We start from the raw sequence: 14,186 nt of genomic DNA on the forward strand, positions 1-14,186 counted from the left end.
ATCTTCGAGAACTGCTCAGCCAGCCTGCTCCAGGTTTAGAGACCTCTGCTCTAGAGGATAATCAGAACTTTTGTTTAAGCATAGTTCAAATGAGCTCAAAGTCATTGATTGCTCGATGCTCCTATACTATACCCCATGACTACCCTTGCATTCATTCCCCCTTGGAAATGGAAATGAATGTGATGGATTTTCTCAGAATAATTCGAAAAGAATGCTTTGGACTGCCTGCAATCAGGGGGCAAAAGACCTTTTTTTTTTTTTTTAAGCAAATTTTATTAATTTCAAAAACAAACAAATCATCATCAACCATTACATATTTGAACCTTTTTCCATTATAAATTTTACAAGTCAGATAAAACCTTATCTTATACAATACAATTCTATTTTAAGCCATTTCCATATGAGCATAAAAATACCTCTTATCCAATTTCTCTTTACTTCTCTTTACTCTTATTCAATTTCACTATTATTATTTCATCTATTTCTTTCTGACTTGATTACCATTATTCTCATTCTATATTTCTACAAGGTTTTATTAATACTCTCAAAAACATAGACACACAACAAACAAACATATAAAAATCTTTTAGGAAAGTAACTTGGCCCCAGGTACCTCTCTTTATATGGGCTTTAATTATATTCATGCTCATCTTACATATCATTACCTATTTTGTTTACCATTCTATATCTTCTATATAAACTTCTCCACACATTTCACTCTTCATAATTCTATCTTATTTAATCCATCTTAATTTAAATCATTATATTTGTATCTTTTGCCCATTCTTTATTATCCCTCTATCTCATTCCTTATAATGAAAAAAAAAAAAAAGTATTTCTCCTGAAATCACTAATCAGAGTATGATGCCTTTCTATCCTCCCCCTAAATTAATTAGATTAACATTTAAAATAACACCTAATACCCAATCTGATTCTGCTTGGTACATTCTATCTACTATTTTTTTCTTTTAATAACAATAAAAACAGAGTAATAAATCAAAAATGTTTAAATACATAGTGCCCTCCTAAATACATAGTTGAGTAATAAATCTAAATATTAAATCTTATAACATTCCCATTGCCTTTCTCTTTAATATTTTATTACATTTTAAAATCAATCATTATTAAACATTTCAACATTTTAATTTCTTATTAACTCTTAAGCCATTCTAATTTTCTATTTCTAATACAGATGTTACAATACCATCTTATGTACCTTGCAAAATCTTTTTTAAGGAAATTGTACTTTACCCTTTGTCCCTAAAAAAAATTCCTCTTTTCCCATCTAATTTCAAAACTTTGTGGCTTTTCTCCGCCTTTCCCCTTTCTTTCTTCCCCCACCAAATCTTCCTACCCCCTTCTTCTAGCCTCTGCCTTGCTGGCATCCCTTCTCTGTTGTATTCCCTTTTTCTTGGAAAAAGACCTTTTCATTGACACAGTTTTACTTTTTTTAGAGTTCCATGTAAGCAAAGAAGGCACTTTAATTTTATTAAATTGATTCCTTAAAGCTATGGCATTTTCCCAAAACAGGAAGTGATGGCTTTTATCCAGCTGTGATTTTCTTTATGCTGATATCATACATAATTTGTTTGTTACTGATGTTCCAGATTGGATCACCAAAAACGCCCCATTACACTAAGGCTGTTCTTCTTCTTTTCTATTGTTGCTACAGGGATAATCAGCTACTTTTATGTTGGGGCTTGGGGACAGATGAATCAGTCTTTTCTTTCCAAAACTAACTGGGATAACCTCTGCAGAAAGCTAAAGCTTCATTAGTTTTTCCAAATTAAATTACCTACTATGGGCAAATTTCAATTCGTGTTATGAAGAGTCAGAAATCTTGTAATAAGTTGATAGTACTGTACAATATATATCATATATTGTCATGCTATGTTATGTTCAAAAATGAATATCACCATATTCCTCTTTTATGTATTAGGTTAAAATCACATAACTATCATCCTCTAATGACCTGTCAGGTTATTTTAGGATTCAAATCTAGTGATCTCAGATTTTTACCCATCACTTGGCTCCACACCACCTAATTGGCAATGGATGAAACAGACAACAGTGCTCTCTACAAAAGATTGCTATATATTTATTTTCCAGAAATTAAGATTTTAATAAGCATACCCACACCACACATTAATTCCTTAACATTAAACCAGGGAAATTATTCTGATATTGCTTATTTTTAATGGGTATTCATTAACTTTACAACATTTCATAGCAAAACTTATCAAAAACCTAATCCTCCCCTTCAACTGATTTACAAATTTCTAATTTCAGTAGTTGAGAATGGAGCTAATATTTTATAACACTCACATATACAGAAGATATCCTCCCATGTACTTATTTATATGACCCTCTTTGGCCTTCAGTCATTAACAGAAGGTATTTGTCCATGGCCCCAGTTCAGGGCTGTAATTATGACAGTGGCTAGAAAAGCCTTCTGATTCTAACAAGGAACTGGACCTTGAGATACTTAAAGTATTCTTCCATGCCATGTTTTTGCCTGTCTCTTCCCTTCTTGGGAAGAGTGAAATTATATGAGGAAAAGATGTTTAAAATAGAGTAATTATAGGCCAAAGGCAATGTTCCCATTTGCTGCAGTGCTGTGAAAACAGAAAGTTGACTGTTTCATAGGCATTCCTGTCAAGAGCAGCTTTGGAAACAGATGGAATCATTGTTCCAGAGCCCAGAACAGCAAGCTAACAAGAATAATCTCCTACAAACATAAGGTCTGTGGCCTCAGATTTTCACTGAAAATTATCTCCATTCTTATGGAATAACAACACTGCAAAAGAGTATTAAAGGAAAATGCTCACTAGTCCAGAATTTTAGGTTAATCTATATGTATGGCCATTTTGGGGGGATGAAAGCTCAAAGAGTTTTATATACAACTCCGTGTCTGGGAATTAGAGTACTAGAAATAACTTCTGTAATTAATTGCTCCCATTGCTAGATGTCTTGAACTAGGGCTGGAACTTTAGATTGACTTATTGAATACTGATCTGGATTGTACTTTTTTCCTTGTGCTTTCTGAACTGGAACTTGAAAGCTACACTAAGCTTTCTGCCCATCTCTTTAGTTGCCTGCTGGTTGGCTGGGAGAGTATTAATCTACACAACTATATTTGCCTTCATTTTCCTATGATCTCTAGCTAAAAGAGGCCAAACATGAAAAAAAAATCTGGCCTTCACTGAGAATGTTTAGGACTGCAAAGACCTGGGTAAGAACATAATCTTCCTACTAACAAACCATAACAAAAAGAGCTTTGAATCACTTCTTTATTCTATTCCAATAAAGCACATGTCATTATTCACTTGTTGTTCACAAGCAATTAACAATAGAACTAATGTGATTGCATTCTTTTCATTCCTCTTTGTTTTTATATTAAGGCGTTGCTAATGGAGTCTAACAGCTAAACGTGTGAAACTGTCATTGGGAAGGATTTTTTGTTGTTGTTATTTGTATAGCCACCTATCTTAAGGGACAATTCTGGGCAGTTCACAAGAACAATAAAACTACAAAGCCATAGCACCATTAAATTAAAATTAGAAACCCAATGCCTTAGTCATCTTAATAGGATGCTGAACAACTATCCTGATACTCACATCACTTCTACCCAAGCTCCTATGTGAAAAGTTATCTCTTTATGGCCTTCAGGGAAGCTGCTGAAGGGTGGGAGCCTGCCAGATAGCCAGAAGGGGGGTGTTCCACAAAGTAGAAGCAGCCATGGTAAAGACATGTTTCATAGGTCACACTAGATGACAGCATTTAAAGGATGGGATATGGAGTATGCCTACCTTATTTACCCTGGTGAGCTGGGCAGTTACTCTCAAGGAGAGATAGTTCTTTAAATAACCTGGTACTGTGCCATGTAGACCTGTAAATGGGACAACCAATATCTTGAATTGCATCTGGAAAGAAACTTAAAGCCAGTGAAACTCATGCAACAGGTGTGTAAACCAATGGGTGCCCAAAACTGTGGACTAGTAGCTTTCAGGTGGTCTTTGGCAATAGTCCCTTGTAGAGTGCATTGAAGTAGTCCAAACAGGATGTGACCAAGGCATGAGTGGCTCTGAGCAATGCACTCCCAGTCCAGGAAAGGGAGTAATTTGTGCACAAGATGAATCTATATAAGGTTCTCCTGGTCATAGCTGTTATCTGCTCCTCAGTCCAAAGCAATAATTCTAGGAGGACCTCCAGATTGCTCTTCTGTTCAGCCTTAGGGAGTGCAATAGTATCACCTGCCCAAATCAGACTGGAGAAGTATAACTGGATAAAATATTCAAACCACTTCCTTAAATTTTAAAAAGTAACATTAATACCGTTAAACATAATCAGATTCATTTACAAAATAAAATTATGCAAATAGACTTATTCCTACAGCAGTTACATTAAAGCAGTGAAGAAAATGAGACATCTGTTGGCCATCGAACTCCAGCAAAGAAGCATTAAAATGTGCCTCTTGAAGCAGTTCCATATTCTCAATCCCATAATAACAAGAGTTGTTCTAGCTAGCTGTTTATTAGAGGTTGAAATAAAAAGATTCCCTCGGTTGACTTTCAACTTCGCATATGGGGATTCATGATGATGCAAGGAAAGACTAACTTTAAGTACAGTATTGTAAAGCTATCCAGGGTTTAAGATGTAATTGCGAAGTTACATCCCATCCATTAGAGCAGGGAGAATGATGATGAGCTTGGGAATGTAGAGGAAATGAACACATCATTAGAGATGGAAGGGACCATGGAGGTCATCTAGTCCAACTTGCTGCCCAAGCAAGATACCCTATACCATTTCAGACAAATGGCTGACCAGTCTCTCCTTAAAAGCACCAGTGAGGCACACCTGCAATTTCTGAAGGCAAATACTTCCACTTTGTTCTCACTGTCAGGAAATGTCTTCCTAGTTCCTCTTGTTTTACCCTCTGGTGCTTTTTGAAAATAAGTTGTTTGTGGCAGTCCTTTACAAGTGCAGTAATGGTACTGAGGAGAACCAGTTTGAAGTTAAAACACCAGGATAGAAAGCAGGAACACAAAGCCTGCTGGGTAAACTTGTTCTCTCTCAGTCCTATGAAGAAAGCAAAGACAACCATCTGAAATTTTGCCAGGAAAACTGCAAAAACTAGTCCAGGTGTTTGCCAGGAGTCAAGACTGATGTGGCACACAAAAAAGTGATACAGAAGGACTCCTGCTGCACTTTACACAGAGTGGCTAGTTAAGAATCTTCAGTGGACAGTAGATTGAAACCATTTCAAATAGTTAATAACCTTTGAGGACATGAATGTGCATTATTTTCTTATACCTTTATCAAGTTAAACTTGGTGGTAAGAGATTTTGCTTAAGCTAGATAAAACAAATAACCAGAAGAGGGGAAAACCCATATACAGATTTTATATTAGTCCATCACACAAACATTTTAGGAGAAAGAGATTCCAAAACTTCAAATATACCCCACCTTAAGAAAATTACCAATAAAGGAAGGCTGGAGGATTCCTATTACAGTTCTCAAGATTTTATGTTCTACCCCAATTCTTGGCATTCAAATTCATTAAAGAAAGTCCATATGATTCTTGCTTCTTTAATCATGCTGTGCAGGTAAGGCATCTGATAGTATTGCTTCTTTGTTGACCTTTTTCATGGCTTGACCTTGGTTTGTGTTCCTCATTCATAGTGCAAGGTGGAAATTATATAGTCATATCTGGTACTCCTGTCCTGGGAAATTGTTCTTGATGTTTCTCCCACACCAGGAGAGGAGTTGGTGGCTATAATTTTAACTGCAGATTTTATATGAGTTTTAAATATTCTGTCTATTTTTTTTTATTCCTTTCTACACACCCACACTAAGAACATATAAGTTTGGACCAAATCTTAATGAAAAATAGAAATACTTTAAGGACTTAATTGTTTAAGCCAAGTTTGGGGAAATAAATTGTGGAATGACATTAAATTTAATTCATTCTTTTGTCCAGAACTTCATATTTCTGTTCAGATAATCTAGAAACCAGAGTACAGCATGTAGGAAGTTAATTAGTTCATCACTCTTGGTTGGAAAACACTAGTGCATTTTCAATTTTACTCATACAAGATCCTCATTAATGAAAGTACCTGCCTGGGTCATCACTTTGGAGCTTGTGATTTAAAATTAAAAGCTAGAGTTAGGAAGAACATTGATAAGTTTCATTCTGTCTATGATAAGAAATGATCCTCGAACCAATTAGACATTATTAATGAAAGAGAATATGAAACAAAATCAGTGCAAGGTTGATTGCCACATACAATGCAACTTGTTTCAGTTTTATTTACTAATGCTTGAAATGCTCTTCAATGGAATTGAATAATCTGTTCCAAGTCTTTTTGGGACTTGAATTATCAATTATTTAAGAGAAACTTCCACATCTATAAAATGATTTGTAGACTCAGAATAACATAAGAAATGTCTTCTAAAGGTAATATCCCAGACTTTTCCAGGCAGTGAAGGTTAGAGATCTTTTGTGAGAATCCCACAACACTCTTTATCTAAGTAGCTAAAAGGCACAGAAGAAAATAGCAGATAAATCATTCTCTCATGATCTAAGTAGTTTCTCCAGCACTGAAAGAGAACTGGTCCAGTTGGATGTAGGTCTGCTCTCTATCCAGGAAGGGAGGAAAGAAGGAAGAAAAAAAAGAAAGAAAGATAGTCGGAGAGAAAGAGAGAGGAAGGAAGGAAGGAAGGAAGGAAGGAAGGAAGGAAGGAAGGAAGGAAGGAAGGAAGGAAGGAAGGAAGGAAGGAAGGAAGGAAGGAGGTTTCTGATGCTCATAGCTATTCCCTCACACAAGGAAATACAATGGGGAAGCAGGAAGGAAGTTGAAAGTCACTCCCACCTCCATTGTCTTTTTGCTCACCCAGGGTCATTCTGTTTTTCAGGAAATATCTCTGAAACAATGACTTAGTGAGTCACAGACGGTCTATTAATGGAATATAATTGTATATGAATGAATCTCTCCTGTCTGTTATGTTGATATTTAATCATCTGTTTCCATCTCCTGCCCCATTCCATCCAAATTAAAATACTTTCATCTTTCTTTCATGGGAAGATTGTTAGAGTTTTTCCTTAAAACAAGAACAAAAACAAAAAGTGCAAGTAATTTCTTTAAGATAATTTCATCCCATTTGGGAAGTGCAATCATTTGTGCATTCAGTCACCTGCAAGAACATTTCTACCTAGAAGTTTATAATCCAAAGTGCAAACACACACAAATATTTCAGGAAGGGTCTGTTCCCTGTTTACCTCCCTCTATTTACCTTTCTTTCTGTTTACCTCCCAGATGGTTCATTACCAAACTAGGTAACATCTTTAGTGGGGTTTTTGGGGTGAAGTCTTGTTCATTTATGGGTCTTGTGATTGGTTGAATCCAGTGGTGGGATTCCAATTTTTTTTACTACTCGTTCTGAGGGCATGGCTTGGTGGGCATGGCAGGGGAAGGATACTATAAAATCTCCAGTCAGAGGTAGTATTTGCTGGTTCACTGAACTCTCAAAATTTCCGTTACCAGTTCTCCAGAACTGGTCAGAACCTGCGGAATACCACCTCTGGTTGAATCATCAGACTGGTTGAGTCACAAGGCTGACTGAATCACAAGACTGGTTGAATCTGAAAAAAGATTGATTCTGGACTTGGGTCTGTAACTTCTGACTGGTTGCTGTGAGGGGCAGGATTGAGCTGGTGAGGGGATGGTTGGTTCTTGCATTGGTTGCTGGTTCGGTTGATCCACCTCCATATTGGTTTGTATGCTGGTTCAATGTCAATGTATTTGTTGATGGACCCATTGGTAGAATGCCAAGTTTCAATAAAGTTGTGTCCCTGAAGGGTTTTGGCATGGCTGATGACTTTGGCTTCATCCCAGTCAAACCAGCGTTATTTGTTGTTGGTATGACTGGTGATCAGGAACTTCAGGTCATACTGTTTGATGTTCATGGATTCTGTTTTTTAACTGTCATCCTGTGTGCCCGAGGTAGAATTGGTTTCAATTGTTGCAACTGATTCTATATATTATGTTGTTGCTCTCTTTTTTCCGTGTTCTGTCTTTGATATTTGTAAGTTCCTGTGTGAGTGTAAATGTGGGTTTGTGTGCTATCGTTATTCCTAGGGGTTGCAGTAGCCTAGCAGCCACTTCTGATGTATCTTTGATGTGTGGCAGGACTTGTTTCTGTGTTACATCTCACTGTGTGGTTTTTCACAATTGGGTGCTATGCATCATAATATAAAGTTCCTGGGATAACCATTGTGGAGGAAAACATTGAAAAGGTGTTTCTTCTCTGCTTCTCTTAGGGCTTTGGTGTTGCAGTGTGTTCACTGTACACACACAGAGAGAGGGGGGAGAAGTTCAGGTGCCTATTGAAATAGTTGTGGAGTTCTTACACAGATTATTTTGAATGGAATCAATTCAGGGGATATAATAATAAAAATGCACATTTTAATTCAATCAGTGCTAAAATACCCTTTTTTGTAGGCTCCAATTTAATTGCTTTGTTTTAACCGTCTTTTGTTGTTTTGGGTTTTTTAACAAATTTAACTTTTACAATTAATTTCAAGAAGCAAATATCAATAACCAGCTTCATAACTGCACTTCTTTTGCAGAGTAGAAAAACTCTACAATAGCTTGTCCAACTTTGGCAGAGTTGAGATTTGTGGACTTCAACTCCCAGAATTCCCAAACCAGCAGGAACACCCCTGCTCTAGAATATATTTAAGGGAAGGGACTTCCTTTTTATTGCAGTTACTAGTGCAGTGTTCAAAACTTAAATGCAGTTCAACATGGTAAAAAAAATGTACAGGATTATACAGTTGTTCAAATTAAGTAGAATTATAAATTTGGTCCAACAATGTAAAGCATTTGCACCCAAGAATTCTCTCCTTCTAGACTGTCAAAGTTTTTTTTCCATCAACTCGTAGATATAACGGAAGACTTGCATTTACATTTAATTGAAAGAGCCAAATATGTTTCAGTCCTGTCATACTATCTCTTTTTGGTATATGAATAAAAAGCTTCCAAGATGAAATCCAAGGACAGTGGGGTATATTTCCTTCCTCTTCTTGTCTTCGTGGGTTGTTACTGAAATTTTCCAAATTAAATGGAAAAATAGTCTTAAGAAGGAAAAAAACTTCATAATACTTCCATTTTATTAGGATTAAATCCCCAAATGCACAAGTGTATTTATTAAATTAAATTATGTGTGAGAAGAGAAAGGAACAGAAATTAAACAAGACATGTATTATTAAGGCTGAATGTAAGAACCTTAAATCTTAAAAAAAGCTCTATTTTAAAAGCTGTAGTTATAGAAGAGAATGATAGATTAAACTAAAATTACTTTTGCTGATTGTAAATTAGATCAAACCATCCAATTTTGGAAAATCAAAAGCCTTCTTTGAAATATATATCTAATAACTTGATTATTCAAAAAATATCCAGGTAGCTCTGTAATGACAAGATCAGGCAGACAGCTCTGTATAACATCAAGAAACATTACTCTTGATGTGTATTGATTAATGATTATAGAATATATACTTCTAAATTATGTATTTATCCAGTGAAATGACTCTTTTAAGCCTTTACAAAGGAGGATGAAGGGAACTTTTGCCTAAACATGTCATGGACAGATTGCTTCCCCATAAGCATGTACTGATAGTGCTTTATTCCTAAGAAGGCAAGGCATCATGACTGTCAATGTACTATGATTCTCAACCCAAAACCTGAGGTTGGGAGCACAAAGGAAAGATTAAGGAAGGAAGTTTCAATCTTTGCCTTGCAATCGTTATCCCGATTATTGCAACCATTGGCATCTGAGATACAGAAAACAAGCACCAGGTTGGTGCTTAAAGGAACATACTTAGAAAATAGTTCTAAAGGGACTATGACTCCCCTTTTGATTTATTGGCACCAATCTCAGTTCATTTCAAAAAAGTAAAACCTGAGTAATGCTGAAGTTAAGTTCTACCTGAATGTGTCTTCATTTTTTACTTTCTATATGAGTATCAAGAGATTGCTACATCTGTAATGGATAAAGAAAGTGGAGTATTGGTTATAATGGGGAGATAGAAAGAATGGAAAGGAGTGGGAAACTAGTACTGTGTCTCCCTGAAAATAAGACTCGGTCTTATTTTCTTTTCAGCCCCAAAATAAGCACCAGGTCTTATTTTGGGGGGATGTCTTACCTGCTTACCTTAGGACTACCACAGCCATGCATCCCATGTTCTGCCACCTGTTGTGCCACTGCCCGACCATGCAGGAGACTGTTGTGCCATTGCTCACACAAGAGGTGTCACAGGTGCGATGAGCCACGCGGTATCCTGCCATGATCGGTGGCAATGGCACAATGCACCACATGGTGTCTGGCCACAAGCAGCTGCAAGCTGCTGCAGAATAAGTCAGGCAGCAACACGACAGGTGTTGGGGTAAGCAGGTGTGGGTGCATGGGGCAGCTCCACACCCCTACCCCCACCCTAGCTTGATTTTTATGCCTGCTTCTCATCCCACCTCATACAACCAGATGGTGGGCAAAGCTTAACCAGAGCTTTTTGAGGGGTAGGACTTAGGCACAGATGTGAAAATTGAGCTAGGGCTTGTTTTCATATTTACGGGAAACATGGTAGTAAATACTTAATTATATAGGTAGACATAAAAATATGGTAGGCAGCTTCAACCTATTCAACTGAAAGGAAGGCAACCTTCTTTTACTAACAAGATGCAATCTAAGGAAGGAAGTCAAAGGGACAGTAGTAGTGATCTTGTCAATCTAAAAATTGTTTATACGACATCTTTTTTACAAGAGCTCGTTTATCTCAACAGCAATCAGTATCAGCAATAGGAGTTAGGTTGCCCTGAAAGAGAGACTGACAGGCTAGTCAGTGAGTTTCTATGCTTGAGTGTGGATTATAACCTGACTAAAATGTTGATCTTCTATCCAAAACCAAGATTTTAACCAATATATGATAATGGCAGATCAGTCTGGGTAAAGCACTTTATTATTCATGATTTAATCTTGGATTAAAATCTGGTTTTAGCAATAGCATTTGGACTTATGTACCACTTCATGCTGCTTTACAGCACTCTCTAAGTGGTTTACAAGTTTACAGAGTCAGCATATTTCCCCCAATAATCTGGGTCCTCATTTCACCAACCTTGGAAAGACATAAGGCTGAATCAACCTTGAACCCATCAAAATTGAACTCCTGGCAGAGGGCAGAGTTACCTGCAGTACAGCATTCTAACTGCTCTGCCATGCTCTAGTGTATATCGCAAGAGCTGGCTGAGAGAGCAGAGTAGGTCATCTGTCACCACTCTGTCCATTGGGGTTTTCTGTGGTGCTGCAGGCTAGGACTGGAAAGTAGGAAGCATTTATAAATCTTTTGCCTTGCTGACTAATTCCTTTATTTAGCATTTCACTAAATGTGATGTCTGCTGTTTAATGGTACTGTAAATACCGGAATATTTTAATGCATACTTTAAATACATTAATTATTCCTTAAAATCACCCGAATCACTAAAATCACTAAAAATTAGACTCTAAAGCAATGGATTTTTTTTTTCTAGGCATGTATGGAAATCTGAAAAAAGTCAGGCTTCGATAATGAATTGCTTAATGCAGTCATGTTTACACAATGTTTATTGGAATCCATATGTGAATGCAAAGAACTAGTATTTATTTGCTTCCTCTTCCCAAACTAATCGGAGTGATTTCTGAGCATTTCATTGGATTCTATAGAGATTCTCAGTCATCCAGGTCATGGTTGTCCCAAAGGTACTTTTTCAGGAGGCAACTGGACTTTCTTGTTTTTTTCTTTTAAAGACATTTTGCTTCTCATCCAAGAAGTCTTCAAAAGACAAAACAAGGAAGTCCAGTTGCCTCCTGAAAAAGCACCTTTGGGATTCATTGGATTTCCCACTCAGAGCTCAAATATTTCTTAGTATCATCCATGGACTCTGGAAATCTGAACCTGAAACCTCCAGCCTGTAACATACATACTTCATTACGATGTAATTCTCCCCTGCCCTCCCCCCATCTTTCTCACGTATTTACATTAAAGATCATCTGGAAAACCTTAGAGAGCTTTTCTGCACTATTTTTTCAGAGAACCAATGCTAATGCAATCAAATCTCTAAATGGAATCAACTCTCTGAATTGAATTGGAAAGCTGAATGCCTTTGAATTGATCCAACAATTTAGAAATGAAAAAGGTATTTGCTTCAATATCAGTTTGGAAAATTAAATTGACCCGATTTGATGCTTCAGTTTAACTCCGCTTTCAGAATTCAGTCAAAACACTGAATCAGGTGAAATAAATCAAAGATCAAACTGAATCCTGTCTGCATTTTCATGGCATGCAATCTTTCTGAAATCCCAACATTACGATTTCCTCTAGAAGCAAGAGCATTTTATGGTAAATGCTTCCCCTATTGTGTGAATAGAAAAACAAACAGACAAGTGGTTTTATCCTATCCCTCTGATAGGCTGATTATCACTGGCAGGCAGTAACCATCTTTTGAAAAGAGGACAATAAACCCATCACAAGGAGATATATTAAAAGTACAATCAGCTCACCATCTATGTGCAGAATAGCATATTTCCATTTCAAATGTGAATCAGTTTGAACCTTTCATATTTTGACACATTATCTTGGGGATTGTGCTCCCTCAGGAACCATGATCAGTATTCTCCTTGAGACTATATCTTCAGGATCAGCAATTTGATGTTTAAGGAAATTGGGCATTGGAGCTTTTGTTGAAAACTAGATATGGCATCTAATGTTCCTGTTTTGATTATTGCTCCAGTAAACACAGAGATTGTTTTCTTTCTCATTCTGAAAAATACAGAATGGAATGCTGTACTCTATTTGCAAAACAACATAATAAACCTTTTTTTAAAAAAAAACAAATGAGTTAAATTAATGAGAACCTTTGTATCATTAAACTGCAAGGCATTGTCAATGGAGTAAGTATTAATTGAACATGACAAAGAAGGGTCCATACTGAAATCCCTGTAAACATACAGAGTCTTAAAGATTTTGGAACTCGGCAATGAAAAGTGGTGCCATTTGTATGTGTGTTTTGTCTTTGTTTTAAAAAATGTACCAAGTGTTATGTTCTTTTTAGACTCCATTTGGGAGAATAACAACTGAGAATGTCTGACAGATGAGGAGATTAGATTAGAAATGGTGTATTAGAGGAAGAGAACTGACACTTGGAGGGATGGGAGCTGCCATGAGCTTGACTAGGATAATGTCAGGTCCAACTCACACAAATGGCCATATGCTAGATCTAGTCTTTATCTGCAATTAGTTGATATTGGCAGATGATAGACTTCTGTTTCACCATAATTGAATCATTCCATGGTTTCAATGAGGATTATATCTCTCATAACCTCCATAGGGTAACCTCCATAGAGGACCAGTTATGACGATCTGCCACAGGCAACTAATGAATCTAGATGTCCAAGGTCACTTGGGTTTTTTGCTTTCCAACTATTTGTGTAGAAAATATTTTTGCAACAATGTTGAAAAAAAAATCACCTTTCCCCCCTCCTATTGCTAGTATATTTCACTAACAAGACAACTCCTCAACCATTTTCTAAAGCACCAGCTAGGTTGACCACTTGTATTTCATGAAAAGCAGGCAAACTGCTATGGAGTTCTCTGCTAATAAATGTGTAAAAACTGACTTGGGCATACAGCAACCATGCTTAGATAACTTGGACAGAAGTTGCTTGAATGAAGACATGAGGAAAGCCTAGCCAGGAGTCACTGCTTCCAGGAAACTTTTTGAAATTGCCTCCTATAATCATCTCTGCTTGCATATTTGGCAGGAAAAGCAGAAACTGACCTTGAAATTAATATAAGAGGAAAAGAGCAGTCACAGACACAAGGAGAACATGTAATATCTATGATACCTACCCACTAATCCATTTTTGCTCCAACATGGACAAAATCATTATTCTGCGAATATACAGTAACAATAAACCTTGGTTCACAGCTAAACTTAAGCAGCTAGGTCGTTCCAAAAAGGATGTCAGCATTCCGGCAAACCTCTATTCCAATCAGTAAATCCGAGACAAACATATCTCAAAAGTACCTTTATTAGAATAGCACCTGGCACATCTGTGGAATCCTGAATCTAAAGTTTTTTGGGGTTTCCACAATT

The 14,186-nt window shown here is 36.7% G+C and overlaps 1 long non-coding RNA gene across 1 annotated transcript in view; it reads right to left on the minus strand.

Moving 5' to 3' along the window:
• The window catches only part of LOC148132840 (uncharacterized), a 49,706-nt gene that overhangs the window by 15,845 nt on the left and 19,675 nt on the right, over positions 1-14,186 (minus strand). The window contains exon 2 of the long non-coding RNA XR_015746936.1: positions 3,810-3,889. This is a non-coding gene — a long non-coding RNA (uncharacterized LOC148132840). The remainder of the gene's footprint in view (positions 1-3,809; positions 3,890-14,186) is intronic.

The sequence above is a fragment of the Notechis scutatus genome, chromosome 1 (assembly GCF_049901735.1).
Source record: "Notechis scutatus isolate UNSWTSFEM ecotype Mainland chromosome 1, rNotScu1.2, whole genome shotgun sequence".
In the NCBI taxonomy this organism is placed as follows: domain Eukaryota; kingdom Metazoa; phylum Chordata; class Lepidosauria; order Squamata; family Elapidae; genus Notechis; species Notechis scutatus.